General features: G+C 41.4%; 45 non-coding genes across 45 annotated transcripts; all 45 read right to left on the bottom strand.

Annotated features, from left to right (window-relative positions):
• Positions 1-6,582: 6,582 nt before the first annotated feature.
• Positions 6,583-6,655, bottom strand: TRNAR-UCG (transfer RNA arginine (anticodon UCG)). The gene has a single exon. It is a non-coding gene; the product is annotated as a tRNA-Arg (tRNA).
• An 85-nt stretch (positions 6,656-6,740) lies between these two features.
• TRNAR-ACG (transfer RNA arginine (anticodon ACG)) lies at positions 6,741-6,813 on the bottom strand. The gene has a single exon. It is a non-coding gene; the product is annotated as a tRNA-Arg (tRNA).
• Positions 6,814-7,067: 254 nt separating this feature from the next.
• On the bottom strand, positions 7,068-7,140 carry TRNAR-UCG (transfer RNA arginine (anticodon UCG)). The gene has a single exon. It is a non-coding gene; the product is annotated as a tRNA-Arg (tRNA).
• A 244-nt stretch (positions 7,141-7,384) lies between these two features.
• TRNAR-ACG (transfer RNA arginine (anticodon ACG)) lies at positions 7,385-7,457 on the bottom strand. The gene has a single exon. It is a non-coding gene; the product is annotated as a tRNA-Arg (tRNA).
• A 254-nt stretch (positions 7,458-7,711) lies between these two features.
• Positions 7,712-7,784, bottom strand: TRNAR-UCG (transfer RNA arginine (anticodon UCG)). The gene has a single exon. It is a non-coding gene; the product is annotated as a tRNA-Arg (tRNA).
• Positions 7,785-7,870: 86 nt separating this feature from the next.
• Positions 7,871-7,943, bottom strand: TRNAR-GCG (transfer RNA arginine (anticodon GCG)). Its single transcript has one exon. It is a non-coding gene; the product is annotated as a tRNA-Arg (tRNA).
• A 570-nt stretch (positions 7,944-8,513) lies between these two features.
• On the bottom strand, positions 8,514-8,586 carry TRNAR-UCG (transfer RNA arginine (anticodon UCG)). Its single transcript has one exon. It is a non-coding gene; the product is annotated as a tRNA-Arg (tRNA).
• An 85-nt stretch (positions 8,587-8,671) lies between these two features.
• Positions 8,672-8,744, bottom strand: TRNAR-ACG (transfer RNA arginine (anticodon ACG)). The gene has a single exon. It is a non-coding gene; the product is annotated as a tRNA-Arg (tRNA).
• A 254-nt stretch (positions 8,745-8,998) lies between these two features.
• Positions 8,999-9,071, bottom strand: TRNAR-UCG (transfer RNA arginine (anticodon UCG)). Its single transcript has one exon. It is a non-coding gene; the product is annotated as a tRNA-Arg (tRNA).
• Positions 9,072-9,157: 86 nt separating this feature from the next.
• TRNAR-ACG (transfer RNA arginine (anticodon ACG)) lies at positions 9,158-9,230 on the bottom strand. The gene has a single exon. It is a non-coding gene; the product is annotated as a tRNA-Arg (tRNA).
• A 255-nt stretch (positions 9,231-9,485) lies between these two features.
• Positions 9,486-9,558, bottom strand: TRNAR-UCG (transfer RNA arginine (anticodon UCG)). The gene has a single exon. It is a non-coding gene; the product is annotated as a tRNA-Arg (tRNA).
• Positions 9,559-9,643: 85 nt separating this feature from the next.
• On the bottom strand, positions 9,644-9,716 carry TRNAR-ACG (transfer RNA arginine (anticodon ACG)). The gene has a single exon. It is a non-coding gene; the product is annotated as a tRNA-Arg (tRNA).
• Positions 9,717-9,970: 254 nt separating this feature from the next.
• TRNAR-UCG (transfer RNA arginine (anticodon UCG)) lies at positions 9,971-10,043 on the bottom strand. Its single transcript has one exon. It is a non-coding gene; the product is annotated as a tRNA-Arg (tRNA).
• Positions 10,044-10,129: 86 nt separating this feature from the next.
• On the bottom strand, positions 10,130-10,202 carry TRNAR-UCG (transfer RNA arginine (anticodon UCG)). Its single transcript has one exon. It is a non-coding gene; the product is annotated as a tRNA-Arg (tRNA).
• Positions 10,203-10,288: 86 nt separating this feature from the next.
• On the bottom strand, positions 10,289-10,361 carry TRNAR-ACG (transfer RNA arginine (anticodon ACG)). Its single transcript has one exon. It is a non-coding gene; the product is annotated as a tRNA-Arg (tRNA).
• Positions 10,362-11,100: 739 nt separating this feature from the next.
• Positions 11,101-11,173, bottom strand: TRNAR-UCG (transfer RNA arginine (anticodon UCG)). Its single transcript has one exon. It is a non-coding gene; the product is annotated as a tRNA-Arg (tRNA).
• Positions 11,174-11,258: 85 nt separating this feature from the next.
• TRNAR-ACG (transfer RNA arginine (anticodon ACG)) lies at positions 11,259-11,331 on the bottom strand. Its single transcript has one exon. It is a non-coding gene; the product is annotated as a tRNA-Arg (tRNA).
• A 254-nt stretch (positions 11,332-11,585) lies between these two features.
• TRNAR-UCG (transfer RNA arginine (anticodon UCG)) lies at positions 11,586-11,658 on the bottom strand. Its single transcript has one exon. It is a non-coding gene; the product is annotated as a tRNA-Arg (tRNA).
• An 86-nt stretch (positions 11,659-11,744) lies between these two features.
• TRNAR-ACG (transfer RNA arginine (anticodon ACG)) lies at positions 11,745-11,817 on the bottom strand. The gene has a single exon. It is a non-coding gene; the product is annotated as a tRNA-Arg (tRNA).
• Positions 11,818-12,072: 255 nt separating this feature from the next.
• Positions 12,073-12,145, bottom strand: TRNAR-UCG (transfer RNA arginine (anticodon UCG)). The gene has a single exon. It is a non-coding gene; the product is annotated as a tRNA-Arg (tRNA).
• An 85-nt stretch (positions 12,146-12,230) lies between these two features.
• TRNAR-ACG (transfer RNA arginine (anticodon ACG)) lies at positions 12,231-12,303 on the bottom strand. Its single transcript has one exon. It is a non-coding gene; the product is annotated as a tRNA-Arg (tRNA).
• A 254-nt stretch (positions 12,304-12,557) lies between these two features.
• TRNAR-UCG (transfer RNA arginine (anticodon UCG)) lies at positions 12,558-12,630 on the bottom strand. Its single transcript has one exon. It is a non-coding gene; the product is annotated as a tRNA-Arg (tRNA).
• Positions 12,631-12,716: 86 nt separating this feature from the next.
• TRNAR-ACG (transfer RNA arginine (anticodon ACG)) lies at positions 12,717-12,789 on the bottom strand. The gene has a single exon. It is a non-coding gene; the product is annotated as a tRNA-Arg (tRNA).
• Positions 12,790-13,044: 255 nt separating this feature from the next.
• TRNAR-UCG (transfer RNA arginine (anticodon UCG)) lies at positions 13,045-13,117 on the bottom strand. Its single transcript has one exon. It is a non-coding gene; the product is annotated as a tRNA-Arg (tRNA).
• Positions 13,118-13,202: 85 nt separating this feature from the next.
• On the bottom strand, positions 13,203-13,275 carry TRNAR-ACG (transfer RNA arginine (anticodon ACG)). The gene has a single exon. It is a non-coding gene; the product is annotated as a tRNA-Arg (tRNA).
• A 254-nt stretch (positions 13,276-13,529) lies between these two features.
• TRNAR-UCG (transfer RNA arginine (anticodon UCG)) lies at positions 13,530-13,602 on the bottom strand. The gene has a single exon. It is a non-coding gene; the product is annotated as a tRNA-Arg (tRNA).
• An 86-nt stretch (positions 13,603-13,688) lies between these two features.
• On the bottom strand, positions 13,689-13,761 carry TRNAR-UCG (transfer RNA arginine (anticodon UCG)). Its single transcript has one exon. It is a non-coding gene; the product is annotated as a tRNA-Arg (tRNA).
• An 86-nt stretch (positions 13,762-13,847) lies between these two features.
• On the bottom strand, positions 13,848-13,920 carry TRNAR-ACG (transfer RNA arginine (anticodon ACG)). Its single transcript has one exon. It is a non-coding gene; the product is annotated as a tRNA-Arg (tRNA).
• A 414-nt stretch (positions 13,921-14,334) lies between these two features.
• Positions 14,335-14,407, bottom strand: TRNAR-ACG (transfer RNA arginine (anticodon ACG)). The gene has a single exon. It is a non-coding gene; the product is annotated as a tRNA-Arg (tRNA).
• A 90-nt stretch (positions 14,408-14,497) lies between these two features.
• On the bottom strand, positions 14,498-14,570 carry TRNAR-UCG (transfer RNA arginine (anticodon UCG)). The gene has a single exon. It is a non-coding gene; the product is annotated as a tRNA-Arg (tRNA).
• An 86-nt stretch (positions 14,571-14,656) lies between these two features.
• TRNAR-ACG (transfer RNA arginine (anticodon ACG)) lies at positions 14,657-14,729 on the bottom strand. Its single transcript has one exon. It is a non-coding gene; the product is annotated as a tRNA-Arg (tRNA).
• Positions 14,730-14,984: 255 nt separating this feature from the next.
• Positions 14,985-15,057, bottom strand: TRNAR-GCG (transfer RNA arginine (anticodon GCG)). Its single transcript has one exon. It is a non-coding gene; the product is annotated as a tRNA-Arg (tRNA).
• Positions 15,058-15,633: 576 nt separating this feature from the next.
• Positions 15,634-15,706, bottom strand: TRNAR-UCG (transfer RNA arginine (anticodon UCG)). Its single transcript has one exon. It is a non-coding gene; the product is annotated as a tRNA-Arg (tRNA).
• An 86-nt stretch (positions 15,707-15,792) lies between these two features.
• On the bottom strand, positions 15,793-15,865 carry TRNAR-UCG (transfer RNA arginine (anticodon UCG)). The gene has a single exon. It is a non-coding gene; the product is annotated as a tRNA-Arg (tRNA).
• Positions 15,866-15,951: 86 nt separating this feature from the next.
• On the bottom strand, positions 15,952-16,024 carry TRNAR-ACG (transfer RNA arginine (anticodon ACG)). The gene has a single exon. It is a non-coding gene; the product is annotated as a tRNA-Arg (tRNA).
• Positions 16,025-16,438: 414 nt separating this feature from the next.
• On the bottom strand, positions 16,439-16,511 carry TRNAR-ACG (transfer RNA arginine (anticodon ACG)). The gene has a single exon. It is a non-coding gene; the product is annotated as a tRNA-Arg (tRNA).
• Positions 16,512-16,601: 90 nt separating this feature from the next.
• Positions 16,602-16,674, bottom strand: TRNAR-UCG (transfer RNA arginine (anticodon UCG)). Its single transcript has one exon. It is a non-coding gene; the product is annotated as a tRNA-Arg (tRNA).
• An 86-nt stretch (positions 16,675-16,760) lies between these two features.
• On the bottom strand, positions 16,761-16,833 carry TRNAR-ACG (transfer RNA arginine (anticodon ACG)). Its single transcript has one exon. It is a non-coding gene; the product is annotated as a tRNA-Arg (tRNA).
• A 255-nt stretch (positions 16,834-17,088) lies between these two features.
• TRNAR-GCG (transfer RNA arginine (anticodon GCG)) lies at positions 17,089-17,161 on the bottom strand. The gene has a single exon. It is a non-coding gene; the product is annotated as a tRNA-Arg (tRNA).
• A 412-nt stretch (positions 17,162-17,573) lies between these two features.
• Positions 17,574-17,646, bottom strand: TRNAR-UCG (transfer RNA arginine (anticodon UCG)). Its single transcript has one exon. It is a non-coding gene; the product is annotated as a tRNA-Arg (tRNA).
• An 86-nt stretch (positions 17,647-17,732) lies between these two features.
• On the bottom strand, positions 17,733-17,805 carry TRNAR-UCG (transfer RNA arginine (anticodon UCG)). The gene has a single exon. It is a non-coding gene; the product is annotated as a tRNA-Arg (tRNA).
• Positions 17,806-17,891: 86 nt separating this feature from the next.
• TRNAR-ACG (transfer RNA arginine (anticodon ACG)) lies at positions 17,892-17,964 on the bottom strand. Its single transcript has one exon. It is a non-coding gene; the product is annotated as a tRNA-Arg (tRNA).
• Positions 17,965-18,378: 414 nt separating this feature from the next.
• Positions 18,379-18,451, bottom strand: TRNAR-ACG (transfer RNA arginine (anticodon ACG)). The gene has a single exon. It is a non-coding gene; the product is annotated as a tRNA-Arg (tRNA).
• A 90-nt stretch (positions 18,452-18,541) lies between these two features.
• TRNAR-UCG (transfer RNA arginine (anticodon UCG)) lies at positions 18,542-18,614 on the bottom strand. The gene has a single exon. It is a non-coding gene; the product is annotated as a tRNA-Arg (tRNA).
• An 86-nt stretch (positions 18,615-18,700) lies between these two features.
• Positions 18,701-18,773, bottom strand: TRNAR-ACG (transfer RNA arginine (anticodon ACG)). Its single transcript has one exon. It is a non-coding gene; the product is annotated as a tRNA-Arg (tRNA).
• Between the last annotated feature and the right edge of the window lie 88 nt (positions 18,774-18,861).

The raw sequence follows: 18,861 nt of genomic DNA, 5'->3' as shown, positions 1-18,861 counted from the left end.
CCACATTCGTGTCCGGCACGCTTCGCAGTGGAACATTTTAATTATTCTAAAACCAATGGCGCCAAATTCAATAGGGACAGTAAGATTTTTATTCGCGGTTTTGCAAAATGATGTAATATCAAGTGTACTTTAGTCAACCGTCGTATTGTTCTTTCTCATAGTTCAGGGCATGATCAGTGTTACTGCCCAATTTCTCTCACTAGTTTCTAACAATGGTTATAGACTATTTGATATGTCACGGCACAACGTTATATACATTTGTAAATTCTAAGTAGCACAAAAGGAAAAAGAGTCCATTTTTTTATATTTTGGTTTGAAGTAAATAAACTCATGATAGTAGTTATAACGAACAGAAAGTCAAGGAAATGGCACCGGTAATGAGCAGCAAAAAGAGAGGAAAGTTTGCCTCAAGTTAGCAGAGAAACATGGTAGTGAAAATAGTAATATAGAATTTTGATCGTTCAAACCTTAATATATCATGAAAAATTCAAGCGAGGAGGCGGCACTACCCAGAAAGATTGATTTTGGCAGATAACAGCGAAAAAATTATGTTCTACACACACTGGGACTATGGGAGAGTTTCATGGCCGCAGGTCGCACATGATGAAATTTTAACTCCAGTTTACCTCAATTCTCCCTGGTCGTACTAGTAGCAGGTTAAGCTATAGTTTGCTCAGGTCGTGTTAGTCTCGAAAGGGTTATATAGTCCTTGTAACTTTTAAAAGGTTGTTGTCATGGCTAAACAGACCGCTATTACAGTTTTTTATTGTTTTATAGGTTATTTTGACACGTTATCTCCCAAAAGTAATTAATGTAATGATAAAATGTTTTGTGGTCGAAAAGCCGAGATAAGTAAATTTTTGAAATTGATTACCAGTAAAATAATTTATTTCAACGGAAAACGGTAATGGAACGTTGTTTTTTCTTAAGCATGCATTTAAGTTTCAATTAAAAAGAAAAACTAATATCTGATCCTTCAGACAAGTGATAACCTCAGTCTTATCGATACGTTTTAGGTCTTGATTCTAATCAAGACATTTTTGATTAATATCTGTTCCTTCAGTCTTCATTTTAATTAAGAATGTTAAGAAACTGTTTTACATTTCCAAAATCTGCACTAAGCAGAAACATTATCTTATATAAAGGGGACCATAACTTTAGCTCAATCAGACATTTATTTATAATGATGCTTCAAAAAAAACGTAAATCAATAAAAGTTTGTATTCTTTTTGTAATTAACATAATACATTTTTTTACAATCATTCATTGAAACGCGAGGCACCCCCCCTAAAAGTTCCAGAAATATGAACAAATTTACAATTTTACAAAATTTTTAAAAATGCTGATTTATGTCCGTTTAACATTAAGCTCAAAATTGTCAAAGCCCAATATGAAATTCGGATATCCTTAAAACTTCATAAAGATGATCCGAGATTGTCAATTTCAAACTTTTTTGTAGCATAAACTAACGTCTGTTTGATATTAAGCTCAAAACCTTAAACAAAATATAGTCAGGGCTACCCTAAAAGTTCACAAAGATGATCCAAGATTGTTAATACGCCTAAAAAGTGCCATCTTCAAAATATGTAGCCGGGGAAAAGAGAGCTTGATCGAGTGGGCTATGCTAGTGGTTGGAAGTCTCGGCGGTTGGGACAGGGATAATGGAGTTGAGATGGATTGCAAATGATGATGGGCGACCTGCGGCACCGTATCTCTCCCAATGTACCTCGCGCACGCCCCTACCCTTCGGTAGGCGATTGCTAAGTGCTGCCGCGTAGCGCCATTTTATTTGTATGAGAACTAGCTTCTATTTTGAAGATAGAGGGAGCGCACTTTACAATTTCGTCCAGTACGACCGTACCAAACCGCTGAGGATGCTGGGAGGACTATGGTGCCGTTGGTGGGGGTACACAGGCAACGCTATAGGTATGGGGGTTTCCAATCCATTCCTCTCTCCTTCAAGGTTGGGACTCCAGGCTTAGCCGACTCCATCACGCACTCGACAACGCAAAGCAACTCGCGCCAGCGTGGAAAATAAGGCGGTTACACAGGGCAAATGACCAGTTTAAAAATTGCCTGGTCAGTTCAAAAATTAAATCAGAGGGGGGGTCAGTGGTCCACGAGACTACTAAGAAAGATCCAAGGGTAACCAGACTCCACACATTAAAATTATAATATTTTAATTATCCACTTCTTTAGTTTAGCAGACGACGTGCTCTGGTCAATGGTCACGGACCAGTTTATTTATTCCAAGTCAGGAAAGTTGCTGGCCTAATGTCCAGTTTAAAAAATCCTTATTTGGCCACGGACCAGAAAACTCACATAAACGCCACGTGAATGACGAAAACTACGTATTTTCCGACTGAGGAGAGGCGAAATAGCCCGGCCTCCTTTTATGTCCCCCCTTGTATTTTGAAAGTGGGACTGGGAGTATGGCGCGCGAATACTTAGGCATCTTATACCTTCTCCCTAGTAAACTAGATATCGCTTCTTGGTAAAACTTTATATAACTAAAACCATAAGTTTATAAGATATGTTCCATAACAAGGTTCATACAACCTTTGGAAAACAAACTTCCCTGAGATTTCCAGGCTTTTCCCGTATATGGAGTATCCTATGGAGCAAATGTTAACGAAGGAGGGAAGGGGCAAATAGGACTATTACATTATCAAAGGGTATCCCCGTATCTGAAATATAACCAGAGTTACGAGCTTCCAAAATTTAGTGTAATGTTAATCCTATGGAGGAGGCAAAGTACCTATAAGCACCCGGGGCAAGTACCTACATGCACTCACAAGCACCTACAAGTACCCGGGGCAAGTACCTACAAGCACTCACAAGCACCTACAAGTACCCGGGGCAAGTACCTACAAGCACTCACAAGCACCTACAAGTAGCCGGGGAAAGTAGCTACAAGCACCCGTAGCAAGTACCTACAAGCACCCGGAGCAAGTACCTACAAGCACCCGGAGCAAGTACCTACAAGCACCCGGGGCAGGTACCTACAAGCACCCGGGGCAAGTACCTACAAGCACCCGGGGCAAGTACCTACAAGCACCCTGGGCATGTACCTACAAGCACCCTGGGCATGTACCTACAAGCACCCGGGGCAAGCACCCAGAGGCACCCGGGGCAAGTACCTACAAGCACCCTGGGCAAGTACCTACAAGCACCCGGGGCAAGTACCAATAAGTACCTACAAACACCCACAAGTACCCGGGGCAAGTACCAATAAGTACCTACAAACACCCACAAGTACCCGGGGCAAGCACCCGGAAAAGTACCCACAAGTACCTTCAAGCACCCAAAAGTACCCACAAGCACCCACAAGTACCTACAAGCACCCACAAGTACCTACAAGCGCTCACAAGTACCTAAAAGCTCCCACAAGTACCCGGAAAAGTACCCACAAGTACCATCAAGCACCCAAAAGTACCCACAAGCACCCACAAGTACCTACAAGCACCTACAAGTATACTTACAAGCGCCCACAAGTACCTAAAAGCACCCATAAGCACCCACAAGTACCTACAAGCACCCACAAGTATACCTACAAGCGCCCACAAGTACCTAAAAGCACCCACAAGTACCTACAAGCACCCGCAAGTACCTACAAGCACCCACAAGTACCTACAAGTAACCACAAGCACTTACAAGTACCCACAAGTAACCAGAAGCACTTACAAGTACCCACAAGCACACACAAGTACCCACAAGCACACACAAGTACCCACAAGTACCCACAAGTACCTACAAGCACCTACAAGTACCTATAAGCACCCACAAGTACCTACAAGCACCCACAAGTACCTACAAGCACCCACAAGTACCTACAAGCACACACAAGCACACACAAGTACCTACAAGCACACACAAGTACCCACAAGTACCTACAAGCACCCACAAGTACATACAAGCACCCACAAGTACCTACAAGCACCCACAAGTACCTACAAGCACCCACAAGTACCTACAAGCACCCACAAGTACCTACAAGCACCCAAAAGTACCTACAAGCCCCCACAAGTACCTACAAGGACCCACAAGTACCTACAAGCACCCACAAGTACCTACAAGCACCCACAAGTACCTACAAGCACCCACAAGTACCTACAAGCACCCAAAAGTACCTACAAGCCCCCACAAGTACCTACAAGGACCCACAAGTACCTACAAGCACCCAAAAGTACCTACAAGCCCCCACAAGTACCTACATGCACTCACAAGCACCTACAAGTACCCGGGGCAAGTACCTACAAGCACTCACAAGCACCTACAAGTACCCGGGGCAAGTACCTACAAGCACTCACAAGCACCTACAAGTAGCCGGGGAAAGTAGCTACAAGCACCCGTAGCAAGTACCTACAAGCACCCGGAGCAAGTACCTACAAGCACCCGGAGCAAGTACCTACAAGCACCCGGGGCAGGTACCTACAAGCACCCGGGGCAAGTACCTACAAGCACCCGGGGCAAGTACCTACAAGCACCCTGGGCATGTACCTACAAGCACCCTGGGCATGTACCTACAAGCACCCGGGGCAAGCACCCAGAGGCACCCGGGGCAAGTACCTACAAGCACCCTGGGCAAGTACCTACAAGCACCCGGGGCAAGTACCAATAAGTACCTACAAACACCCACAAGTACCCGGGGCAAGTACCAATAAGTACCTACAAACACCCACAAGTACCCGGGGCAAGCACCCGGAAAAGTACCCACAAGTACCTTCAAGCACCCAAAAGTACCCACAAGCACCCACAAGTACCTACAAGCACCCACAAGTACCTACAAGCGCTCACAAGTACCTAAAAGCTCCCACAAGTACCCGGAAAAGTACCCACAAGTACCATCAAGCACCCAAAAGTACCCACAAGCACCCACAAGTACCTACAAGCACCCACAAGTACCTACAAGCACCCACAAGTACCTACAAGCACCCAAAAGTACCTACAAGCCCCCACAAGTACCTACAAGGACCCACAAGTACCTACAAGCACCCACAAGTACCTTCAAGCACTCACAAGTACCTACAAGCACCCACAAGTACCTACAAGCACCCACAAGTACCCACAAGTACCTACAAGCCCCACAAGTACCTACAAGCACCCACAAGTACCTACAAGTACCCACAAGTACCTACAAGTGCCTACAAGTAGCAACAAGTACCTACAAGTACCCACAAGTACCCACAAGTACCTACAAGTACCCACAAGTACCTTCAAGTACCCACAAGTACCTACAAGTACCCACAAGTACCTACAAGTACCCGAAAGTACCTACAAGTACTCACAAGTACCTACAAGCACCCACAAGTACCTACAAGTACCCACAAGTACCTACAAGTATCTACAAGTACCTACAAGTACCCACAAGTACCCACAAGTACCCACAAGTACCTACAAGTACCCACAAGTACCTACAAGTACCTACAAGTACCCACAAGTACCTACAAGTACCCACAAGTACCTACAAGTACCCAAAAGTACCTACAAGCACCCACAAGTACCCACTAGTACCTACAAGCACCCACAAGTACCTACAAGCACCCACAAGTACCTACAAGCACCCACAAGTACCTACAATCACCCACAAGTACCTTCAATCACCCACAAGTACCTACAAGCACCCACAAGTACCTACAAGCACCCACAAGTACCTACAATCACCCACAAGTACCTACAAGCACCTACAAGCACCCACAAGTACCTACAATCACCCACAAGTACCTACAAGCACCTACAAGCACCCGGGCAAAGCACCTACAAGAGCTCAAACGCCATGTTTTTCTTGCTTAATAACCCTCTAACGGCGTGAATCACGACAAAAACGCCGTAAGTCCAATATAAAAAATTAGGGTTAAAGTGCGTGTCTCTAACAGTGGTAAAACGCTGTAACTCCAATACCCAAAACAACGTAAGTCAAAGTATGTGTTAACAATGATTAAAATCAATACTTAAACTTAATTTATCTTAATGAAACTAAGGAAAGGCACATCTATGGACTGTTATCTTTTATTTAAGATGGTTCCCAAACGTAACGAATGAGTAGTTTTCTTTAAATGCCTTCCTAGAGACGGTCATTATTCAACAAAATCCCATGCTATCTCTATGGAAGAATATAGTATCTTTCACCAAATGTCGGATTCATTTTATGGATTCAAAAACCACCCTTAACAACTTTTTTCATTATAGAATTAACTTTTAGTTGGATCTCTTTGAAATTTTAACTACATAATAAGGGCCCAAATTTTAGTTCACTGGCAAAATTTCAAAGCAGCAAACACAATACGAAAAAAGTTACGGCCAATTTAAGAACCCTCCTTTAGCATTAGAGGCAGTATCAAGTCTTATCTAAGAGAGCGACCGCTCTCCTAGGATTTCCCTTCCGTTATACTCAATTATCTTCTTTAAATGTTAATACCGAGCTCGCCAGGACTCGAACCTGGAATTTTTTGCTCCGTAGGCAGACGCGTTATCCATTGCGCCACAAGCCCGTTAGCTGTTTATCTATATGCTATTGAAGCATTACAATATTTTAAATTTCCCTTCCGTTATACTCTAATTATCATCTTTAAATGTTAATACCGAGCTCACCAGGACTCGAACCTGGAATCTTCTGCTTCGAAGGCAGACGCGTTATCCATTACGCTAAAAGCCCTTACTTTCTACTATAAAAAACTTTTCCAAACATTGTATTTATGCATTTTTATGACGCATAAAAGATCTTTCACTAAAACAAACACCGAGCTTGCCAGGATTCGAATCTGGAATCTTCTGCTCCGTAGGCAGACGCGTTATCCATTGCGCCACAAGCCCGTTAGCTGTTTGTCTAGATGCTATTGAAGCATTGCAATATTATAAATTTCCCTTCCGTTATACTCTAATTATCATCTTTAAATGTTAATACCGATCTCACCAGGACTCGAACCTGGAATTTTCTGATCCGTAGGCAGACGCGTTATCCATTGCGCCACAAGCCCGTTAGCTGTTTATCTAGATGCTATTGAAGCATTGCAACATTATAAATTTCCCTTCCGTTACACTCAATTATCATCTTTAAATATTAATACCGAGCTCGCCAGGACTCGAACCTGGAATCTTCTGCTTCGAAGGCAGACGCATTATCCATTACGCTACAAGCCCTTGCTTTCTACTATAAAAAACTTTTCCAAACATTGTATTTATGCATTTTTTATGACGCATAAAAGATATTTCACTAAAACAAACACCAAGCTCGCCAGGACTCGAACCTGGAATCTTCTGCTTCGAAGGCAGACGCGTTATCCATTACGCTAAAAGCCCTTACTTTCTACTATAAAAAACTTTTCCAAACATTGTATTTATGCATTTTTATGACGCATAAAAGATCTTTCACTAAAACAAACACCGAGCTTGCCAGGACTCGAACCTGGAATCTTCTGCTCCGTAGGCAGACGCGTTATCCATTGCGCCACAAGCCCGTTAGCTGTTTGTCTAGATGCTATTGAAGCATTGCAATATTATAAATTTCCCTTCCGTTATACTCTAATTATCATCTTTAAATGTTAATACCGATCTCACCAGGACTCGAACCTGGAATTTTCTGATCCGTAGGCAGACGCGTTATCCATTGCGCCACAAGCCCGTTAGCTGTTTATCTAGATGCTAATGAAGCATTGCAACATTATAAATTTCCCTTCCGTTACACTCAATTATCATCTTTAAATATTAATACCGAGCTCGCCAGGACTCGAACCTGGAATCTTCTGCTTCGAAGGCAGACGCATTATCCATTACGCTACAAGCCCTTGCTTTCTACTATAAAAAACTTTTCCAAACATTGTATTTATGCATTTTTTATGACGCATAAAAGATATTTCACTAAAACAAACACCGAGCTCGCCAGGACTCGAACCTGGAATCTTCTGCTCCGCAGGCAGACGCGTAATCCACTACGCTACAAGCCCTTACTTTCTACTATAAAAAACTTCTCCAAACATTGTATTTATGCATTTTTTATGACGCATAATAGATCTTTCACTAAAACAAACACCGAGCTCGCCAGGACTCGAACCTGGAATCTTCTGCTCCGTTGCAGACGCGTAATCCATTGCGCGAGAAGCCCGTTAGAGGTCGATCAAAATGCTATTGAGGCATTGCAATATTATAAATTTCTCCTACGTTGTACTCTAATAATCATCTTTAAATGTTTATTCCGAGATTGCCAAGACTCGAACCTGGAACCGTCTGCTTCGAAGCCAGACGCTTTATCCATTACGCTACAAGCTCTTACTCCGTATTATAAACAACTTTTCCAAACACTGTATTTATGCATTTTTTATGACGCATAAAGAGCTTTTACTAAAACAAACACCGAGCTTGCCAAAACTCGAACCTGGAATCTTCTGCTCCGTAGGCAGACGCGTTATCCATTGCGCCACAAGCCCGTTAGCTGTTTATCTAGATGCTATTGAAGCATTGCAACATTATAAATTTCCCTTCCGTTATACTCAATTATCATCTTTAAATATTAATAACGAGCTCGCCAGGACTCGAACCTGGAATCTTCTGCTTCGAAGGCAGACGCGTTATCCATTACGCTAAAAGCCCTTGCTTTCTACTATAAAAAACTTTTCCAAACATTGTATTTATGCATTTTTATGACGCATAAAAGATCTTTTACTAAAACAAACACCGAGGTTGCCAGGACTCGAACCTGGAATCTTCTGCTCCGTAGGCAGACGCGTTATCCATTGCGCCACAAGCCCGTTAGCTGTTTATCTAGATGCTATTGAAGCATTGCAATATTATAAATTTCGCTTCCGTTATACTCTAATTATCATCTTTAAATGTTAATACCGATCTCACCAAGACTCGAACCTGGAATTTTCTGATCCGTAGGCAGACGCGTTATCCATTGCGCCACAAGCCCGTTAGCTGTTTATCTAGATGCTATTGAAGCATTGAAACATTATAAATTTCCCTTCCGTTACACTCAATTATCATCTTTAAATATTAATACCGAGCTCGCCAGGACTCGAACCTGGAATCTTCTGCTTCGAAGGCAGACGCATTATCCATTACGCTACAAGCCCTTGCTTTCTACTATAAAAAACTTTTCCAAACATTGTATTTATGCATTTTTAATGACGCATAAAAGATCTTTTACTAAAACAAACACCGAGGTTGCCAGGACTCGAACCTGGAATCTTCTGCTCCGTAGGCAGACGCGTTATCCATTGCGCCACAAGCCCGTTAGCTGTTTATCTAGATGCTATTGAAGCATTGCAATATTATAAATTTCCCTTCCGTTATACTCTAATTATCTTCTTTAAATGTTAATACCGAGCTCGCCAGGACTCGAACCTGGAATTTTTTGCTCCGTAGGCAGACGCGTTATCCATTGCGCCACAAGCCCGTTAGCTGTTTATCTATATGCTATTGAAGCATTACAATATTTTAAATTTCCCTTCCGTTATACTCTAATTATCATCTTTAAATTTTAATACCGAGCTCGCCAGGACTCGAACCTGGAATCTTCTGCTTCGAAGGCAGACGCGTTATCCATTACGCTAAAAGCCCTTGCTTTCTACTATAAAAAACTTTTCCAAACATTGTATTTATGCATTTTTATGACGCATAAAAGATCTTTCACTAAAACAAACACCGAGCTTGCCAGGACTCGAACCTGGAATCTTCTGCTCCGTAGGCAGACGCGTTATCCATTGCGCCACAAGCCCGTTAGCTGTTTGTCTAGATGCTATTGAAGCATTGCAATATTATAAATTTCCCTTCCGTTATACTCAAATTATCATCTTTAAATGTTAATACCGATCTCACCAGGACTCGAACCTGGAATTTTCTGATCCGTAGGCAGACGCGTTATCCATTGCGCCACAAGCCCGTTAGCTGTTTATCTAGATGCTATTGAAGCATTGCAACATTATAAATTTCCCTTCCGTTACACTCAGTTATCATCTTTAAATATTAATACCGACCTCGCCAGGACTCGAACCTGGAATCTTCTGCTTCGAAGGCAGACGCATTATCCATTACGCTACAAGCCCTTGCTTTCTACTATAAAAAACTTTTCCAAACATTGTATTTATGCATTTTTTATGACGCATAAAAGATATTTCACTAAAACAAACACCGAGCTCGCCAGGACTCGAACCTGGAATCTTCCGCTTCGAAGGCAGACGCGTTATCCATTACGCTACAAGCCCTTGCTCTCTAATATAAAAAACTTTTCCAAACATTGTATTTATGCATTTTTAATGACGCATAAAAGATCTTTTACTAAAACAAACACCGAGGTTGCCAGGACTCGAACCTGGAATCTTCTGCTCCGTAGGCAGACGCGTTATCCATTGCGCCACAAGCCCGTTAGCTGTTTATCTAGATGCTATTGAAGCATTGCAATATTATAAATTTCCCTTCCGTTATACTCTAATTATCTTCTTTAAATGTTAATACCGAGCTCGCCAGGACTCGAACCTGGAATTTTTTGCTCCGTAGGCAGACGCGTTATCCATTGCGCCACAAGCCCGTTAGCTGTTTATCTATATGCTATTGAAGCATTACAATATTTTAAATTTCCCTTCCGTTATACTCTAATTATCATCTTTAAATGTTAATACCGAGCTCGCCAGGACTCGAACCTGGAATCTTCTGCTCCGTTGCAGACGCGTAATCCATTGCGCGAGAAGCCCGTTAGAGGTCGATCAAAATGCTATTGAGGCATTGCAATATTATAAATTTCTCCTACGTTGTACTCTAATAATCATCTTTAAATGTTTATTCCGAGATTGCCAAGACTCGAACCTGGAACCGTCTGCTTCGAAGCCAGACGCTTTATCCATTACGCTACAAGCTCTTACTCCGTATTATAAACAACTTTTCCAAACACTGTATTTATGCATTTTTTATGACGCATAAAGAACTTTTACTAAAACAAACACCGAGCTTGCCAAAACTCGAACCTGGAATCTTCTGCTCCGTAGGCAGACGCGTTATCCATTGCGCCACAAGCCCGTTAGCTGTTTATCTAGATGCTATTGAAGCATTGCAACATTATAAATTTCCCTTCCGTTATACTCAATTATCATCTTTAAATATTAATAACGAGCTCGCCAGGACTCGAACCTGGAATCTTCTGCTTCGAAGGCAGACGCGTTATCCATTACGCTAAAAGCCCTTGCTTTCTACTATAAAAAACTTTTCCAAACATTGTATTTATGCATTTTTATGACGCATAAAAGATCTTTTACTAAAACAAACACCGAGGTTGCCAGGACTCGAACCTGGAATCTTCTGCTCCGTAGGCAGACGCGTTATCCATTGCGCCACAAGCCCGTTAGCTGTTTATCTAGATGCTATTGAAGCATTGCAATATTATAAATTTCGCTTCCGTTATACTCTAATTATCATCTTTAAATGTTAATACCGATCTCACCAAGACTCGAACCTGGAATTTTCTGATCCGTAGGCAGACGCGTTATCCATTGCGCCACAAGCCCGTTAGCTGTTTATCTAGATGCTATTGAAGCATTGAAACATTATAAATTTCCCTTCCGTTACACTCAATTATCATCTTTAAATATTAATACCGAGCTCGCCAGGACTCGAACCTGGAATCGTCTGCTTCGAAGGCAGACGCATTATCCATTACGCTACAAGCCCTTGCTTTCTACTATAAAAAACTTTTCCAAACATTGTATTTATGCATTTTTAATGACGCATAAAAGATCTTTTACTAAAACAAACACCGAGGTTGCCAGGACTCGAACCTGGAATCTTCTGCTCCGTAGGCAGACGCGTTATCCATTGCGCCACAAGCCCGTTAGCTGTTTATCTAGATGCTATTGAAGCATTGCAATATTATAAATTTCCCTTCCGTTATACTCTAATTATCTTCTTTAAATGTTAATACCGAGCTCGCCAGGACTCGAACCTGGAATTTTTTGCTCCGTAGGCAGACGCGTTATCCATTGCGCCACAAGCCCGTTAGCTGTTTATCTATATGCTATTGAAGCATTACAATATTTTAAATTTCCCTTCCGTTATACTCTAATTATCATCTTTAAATTTTAATACCGAGCTCGCCAGGACTCGAACCTGGAATCTTCTGCTTCGAAGGCAGACGCGTTATCCATTACGCTAAAAGCCCTTGCTTTCTACTATAAAAAACTTTTCCAAACATTGTATTTATGCATTTTTATGACGCATAAAAGATCTTTTACTAAAACAAACACCGAGGTTGCCAGGACTCGAACCTGGAATCTTCTGCTCCGTAGGCAGACGCGTTATCCATTGCGCCACAAGCCCGTTAGCTGTTTATCTAGATGCTATTGAAGCATTGCAATATTATAAATTTCGCTTCCGTTATACTCTAATTATCATCTTTAAATGTTAATACCGATCTCACCAAGACTCGAACCTGGAATTTTCTGATCCGTAGGCAGACGCGTTATCCATTGCGCCACAAGCCCGTTAGCTGTTTATCTAGATGCTATTGAAGCATTGAAACATTATAAATTTCCCTTCCGTTACACTCAATTATCATCTTTAAATATTAATACCGAGCTCGCCAGGACTCGAACCTGGAATCGTCTGCTTCGAAGGCAGACGCATTATCCATTACGCTACAAGCCCTTGCTTTCTACTATAAAAAACTTTTCCAAACATTGTATTTATGCATTTTTAATGACGCATAAAAGATCTTTTACTAAAACAAACACCGAGGTTGCCAGGACTCGAACCTGGAATCTTCTGCTCCGTAGGCAGACGCGTTATCCATTGCGCCACAAGCCCGTTAGCTGTTTATCTAGATGCTATTGAAGCATTGCAATATTATAAATTTCCCTTCCGTTATACTCTAATTATCTTCTTTAAATGTTAATACCGAGCTCGCCAGGACTCGAACCTGGAATTTTTTGCTCCGTAGGCAGACGCGTTATCCATTGCGCCACAAGCCCGTTAGCTGTTTATCTATATGCTATTGAAGCATTACAATATTTTAAATTTCCCTTCCGTTATACTCTAATTATCATCTTTAAATTTTAATACCGAGCTCGCCAGGACTCGAACCTGGAATCTTCTGCTTCGAAGGCAGACGCGTTATCCATTACGCTAAAAGCCCTTGCTTTCTACTATAAAAAACTTTTCCAAACATTGTATTTATGCATTTTTATGACGCATAAAAGATCTTTCACTAAAACAAACACCGAGCTTGCCAGGACTCGAACCTGGAATCTTCTGCTCCGTAGGCAGACGCGTTATCCATTGCGCCACAAGCCCGTTAGCTGTTTGTCTAGATGCTATTGAAGCATTGCAATATTATAAATTTCCCTTCCGTTATACTCAAATTATCATCTTTAAATGTTAATACCGATCTCACCAGGACTCGAACCTGGAATTTTCTGATCCGTAGGCAGACGCGTTATCCATTGCGCCACAAGCCCGTTAGCTGTTTATCTAGATGCTATTGAAGCATTGCAACATTATAAATTTCCCTTCCGTTACACTCAGTTATCATCTTTAAATATTAATACCGACCTCGCCAGGACTCGAACCTGGAATCTTCTGCTTCGAAGGCAGACGCATTATCCATTACGCTACAAGCCCTTGCTTTCTACTATAAAAAACTTTTCCAAACATTGTATTTATGCATTTTTTATGACGCATAAAAGATATTTCACTAAAACAAACACCGAGCTCGCCAGGACTCGAACCTGGAATCTTCCGCTTCGAAGGCAGACGCGTTATCCATTACGCTACAAGCCCTTGCTCTCTAATATAAAAAACTTTTCCAAACATTGTATTTATGCATTTTTAATGACGCATAAAAGATCTTTTACTAAAACAAACACCGAGGTTGCCAGGACTCGAACCTGGAATCTTCTGCTCCGTAGGCAGACGCGTTATCCATTGCGCCACAAGCCCGTTAGCTGTTTATCTAGATGCTATTGAAGCATTGCAATATTATAAATTTCCCTTCCGTTATACTCTAATTATCTTCTTTAAATGTTAATACCGAGCTCGCCAGGACTCGAACCTGGAATTTTTTGCTCCGTAGGCAGACGCGTTATCCATTGCGCCACAAGCCCGTTAGCTGTTTATCTATATGCTATTGAAGCATTACAATATTTTAAATTTCCCTTCCGTTATACTCTAATTATCATCTTTAAATGTTAATACCGAGCTCGCCAGGACTCGAACCTGGAATCTTCTGCTCCGCAGGCAGACGCGTAATCCATTACGCTACAAGACCTTGCTTTCTACTATAAAAAACTTCTCCAAACATTGTATTTATGCATTTTTTATGACGCATAATAGATCTTTCACTAAAACAAACACCGAGCTCGCCAGGACTCGAACCTGGAATCTTCTGCTCCGTAGGCAGACGCGTTATCCATTGCGCCACAAGCCCGTTAGCTGTTTATCTAGATGCTATTGAAGCATTGCAACATTATAAATTTCCCTTCCGTTACACTCAATTATCATCTTTAAATATTAATACCGAGCTCACCAGGACTCGAACCTGGAATCTTCTGCTTCGAAGGCAGACGCATTATCCATTACGCTACAAGCCCTTGCTTTCTACTATAAAAAACTTTTCCAAACATTGTATTTATGCATTTTTTATGACGCATAAAAGATATTTCACTAAAACAAACACCGAGGTTGCCAGGACTCGAACCTGGAATCTTCTGCTCCGTAGGCAGACGCGTTATCCATTGCGCCACAAGCCCGTTAGCTGTTTATCTAGATGCTATTGAAGCATTGCAATATTATAAATTTCCCTTCCGTTATACTCTAATTATCTTCTTTAAATGTTAATACCGAGCTCGCCAGGACTCGAACCTGGAATTTTTTGCTCCGTAGGCAGACGCGTTATCCATTGCGCCACAAGCCCGTTAGCTGTTTATCTATATGCTATTGAAGCATTACAATATTTTAAATTTCCCTTCCGTTATACTCTAATTATCATCTTTAAATGTTAATACCGAGCTCGCCAGGACTCGAACCTGGAATCTTCTGCTCCGCAGGCAGACGCGTAATCCATTGCGCGACAAGCCCGTTAGAGGTCGATCAAAATGCTATTGAGGCATTGCAATATTATAAATTTCTCCTACGTTGTACTCTAATAATCATCTTTAAATGTTTATTCCGAGATTGCCAAGACTCGAACCTGGAACCGTCTGCTTCGAAGCCAGACGCTTTATCCATTACGCTACAAGCTCTTGCTCCGAACTATAAACAACTTTTCCAAACACTGTATTTATGCATTTTTTATGACGCATAAAGAGCTTTTACTAAAACAAACACCGAGCTTGCCAAAACTCGAACCTGGAATCTTCTGCTCCGTAGGCAGACGCGTTATCCATTGCGCCACAAGCCCGTTAGCTGTTTGTCTAGATGCTATTGAAGCATTGCAATATTATAAATTTCCCTTCCGTTATACTCAAATTATCATCTTTAAATGTTAATACCGATCTCACCAGGACTCGAACCTGGAATTTTCTGATCCGTAGGCAGACGCGTTATCCATTGCGCCACAAGCCCGTTAGCTGTTTATCTAGATGCTATTGAAGCATTGCAACATTATAAATTTCCCTTCCGTTACACTCAGTTATCATCTTTAAATATTAATACCGACCTCGCCAGGACTCGAACCTGGAATCTTCTGCTTCGAAGGCAGACGCATTATCCATTACGCTACAAGCCCTTGCTTTCTACTATAAAAAACTTTTCCAAACATTGTATTTATGCATTTTTTATGACGCATAAAAGATATTTCACTAAAACAAACACCGAGCTCGCCAGGACTCGAACCTGGAATCTTCCGCTTCGAAGGCAGACGCGTTATCCATTACGCTACAAGCCCTTGCTCTCTAATATAAAAAACTTTTCCAAACATTGTATTTATGCATTTTTAATGACGCATAAAAGATCTTTTACTAAAACAAACACCGAGGTTGCCAGGACTCGAACCTGGAATCTTCTGCTCCGTAGGCAGACGCGTTATCCATTGCGCCACAAGCCCGTTAGCTGTTTATCTAGATGCTATTGAAGCATTGCAATATTATAAATTTCCCTTCCGTTATACTCTAATTATCTTCTTTAAATGTTAATACCGAGCTCGCCAGGACTCGAACCTGGAATTTTTTGCTCCGTAGGCAGACGCGTTATCCATTGCGCCACAAGCCCGTTAGCTGTTTATCTATATGCTATTGAAGCATTACAATATTTTAAATTTCCCTTCCGTTATACTCTAATTATCATCTTTAAATGTTAATACCGAGCTCGCCAGGACTCGAACCTGGAATCTTCTGCTCCGCAGGCAGACGCGTAATCCATTACGCTACAAGACCTTGCTTTCTACTATAAAAAACTTCTCCAAACATTGTATTTATGCATTTTTTATGACGCATAATAGATCTTTCACTAAAACAAACACCGAGCTCGCCAGGACTCGAACCTGGAATCTTCTGCTCCGTAGGCAGACGCGTTATCCATTGCGCCACAAGCCCGTTAGCTGTTTATCTAGATGCTATTGAAGCATTGCAACATTATAAATTTCCCTTCCGTTACACTCAATTATCATCTTTAAATATTAATACCGAGCTCACCAGGACTCGAACCTGGAATCTTCTGCTTCGAAGGCAGACGCATTATCCATTACGCTACAAGCCCTTGCTTTCTACTATAAAAAACTTTTCCAAACATTGTATTTATGCATTTTTTATGACGCATAAAAGATATTTCACTAAAACAAACACCGAGGTTGCCAGGACTCGAACCTGGAATCTTCTGCTCCGTAGGCAGACGCGTTATCCATTGCGCCACAAGCCCGTTAGCTGTTTATCTAGATGCTATTGAAGCATTGCAATATTATAAATTTCCCTTCCGTTATACTCTAATTATCTTCTTTAAATGTTAATACCGAGCTCGCCAGGACTCGAACCTGGAATTTTTTGCTCCGTAGGCAGACGCGTTATCCATTGCGCCACAAGCCCGTTAGCTGTTTATCTATATGCTATTGAAGCATTACAATATTTTAAATTTCCCTTCCGTTATACTCTAATTATCATCTTTAAATGTTAATACCGAGCTCGCCAGGACTCGAACCTGGAATCTTCTGCTCCGCAGGCAGACGCGTAATCCATTGCGCGACAAGCCCGTTAGAGGTCGATCAAAATGCTATTGAGGCATTGCAATATTATAAATTTCTCCTACGTTGTACTCTAATAATCATCTTTAAATGTTTATTCCGAGATTGCCAAGACTCGAACCTGGAACCGTCTGCTTCGAAGCCAGACGCTTTATCCATTACGCTACAAGCTCTTGCTCCGAACTATAAACAACTTTTCCAAACACTGTATTTATGCATTTTTTATGACGCATAAAGAGCTTTTACTAAAACAAACACCGAGCTTGCCAAAACTCGAACCTGGAATCTTCTGCTCCGTAGGCAGACGCGTTATCCATTGCGCCACAAGCCCGTTAGCTGTTTATCTAGATGCTATTGAAGCATTGCAACATTATAAATTTCCCTTCCGTTACACTCAATTATCATCTTTAAATATTAATACCGAGCTCGCCAGGACTCGAACCTGGAATCTTCTGCTTCGAAGGCAGACGCATTATCCATTACGCTACAAGCCCTTGCTTTCTACTATAAAAAACTTTTCCAAACATTGTATTTATGCATTTTTTATGACGCATAAAAGATATTTCACTAAAACAAACACCGAGCTCGCCAGGACTCGAACCTGGAATCTTCCGCTTCGAAGGCAGACGCGTTATCCATTACGCTACAAGCCCTTGCTCTCTAATATAAAAAACTTTTCCAAACATTGTATTTATGCATTTTTAATGACGCATAAAAGATCTTTTACTAAAACAAACACCGAGGTTGCCAGGACTCGAACCTGGAATCTTCTGCTCCGTAGGCAGACGCGTTATCCATTGCGCCACAAGCCCGTTAGCTGTTTATCTAGATGCTATTGAAGCATTGCAATATTATAAATTTCCCTTCCGTTATACTCTAATTATCTTCTTTAAATGTTAATACCGAGCTCGCCAGGACTCGAACCTGGAATTTTTTGCTCCGTAGGCAGACGCGTTATCCATTGCGCCACAAGCCCGTTAGCTGTTTATCTATATGCTATTGAAGCATTACAATATTTTAAATTTCCCTTCCGTTATACTCTAATTATCATCTTTAAATGTTAATACCGAGCTCGCCAGGACTCGAACCTGGAATCTTCTGCTCCGCAGGCAGACGCGTAATCCATTACGCTACAAGACCTTGCTTTCAACTATAAAAAACTTCTCCAAACATTGTATTTATGCATTTTTTATGACGCATAATAGATCTTTCACTAAAACAAACACCGAGCTCGCCAGGACTCGAACCTGGAATCTTCTGCTCCGTAGGCAGACGCGTTATCCATTGCGCCACAAGCCCGTTAGCTGTTTATCTAGATGCTATTGAAGCATTGCAACATTATAAATTTCCCTTCCGTTACACTCAATTATCATCTTTAAATATTAATACCGAGCTCGCCAGGACTCGAACCTGGAATCTTCTGCTTCGAAGGCAGACGCATTATCCATTACGCTACAAGCCCTTGCTTTCTACTATAAAAAACTTTTCCAAACATTGTATTTATGCATTTTTTATGACGCATAAAAGATATTTCACTAAAACAAACACCGAGGTTGCCAGGACTCGAACCTGGAATCTTCTGCTCCGTAGGCAGACGCGTTATCCATTGCGCCACAAGCCCGTTAGCTGTTTATCTAGATGCTATTGAAGCATTGCAATATTATAAATTTCCCTTCCGTTATACTCTAATTATCTTCTTTAAATGTTAA

The sequence above is a fragment of the Phalangium opilio genome, unplaced genomic scaffold, assembly GCF_054372755.1.
Source record: "Phalangium opilio isolate 3A_F unplaced genomic scaffold, DU_Popi_V2 ptg000103l_1, whole genome shotgun sequence".
Classification (NCBI taxonomy): Eukaryota; Metazoa; Arthropoda; class Arachnida; order Opiliones; family Phalangiidae; genus Phalangium; species Phalangium opilio.
Note: the sequence above shows the minus strand (reverse complement) of the source record. Positions and strands in the feature narration are given on the sequence as shown.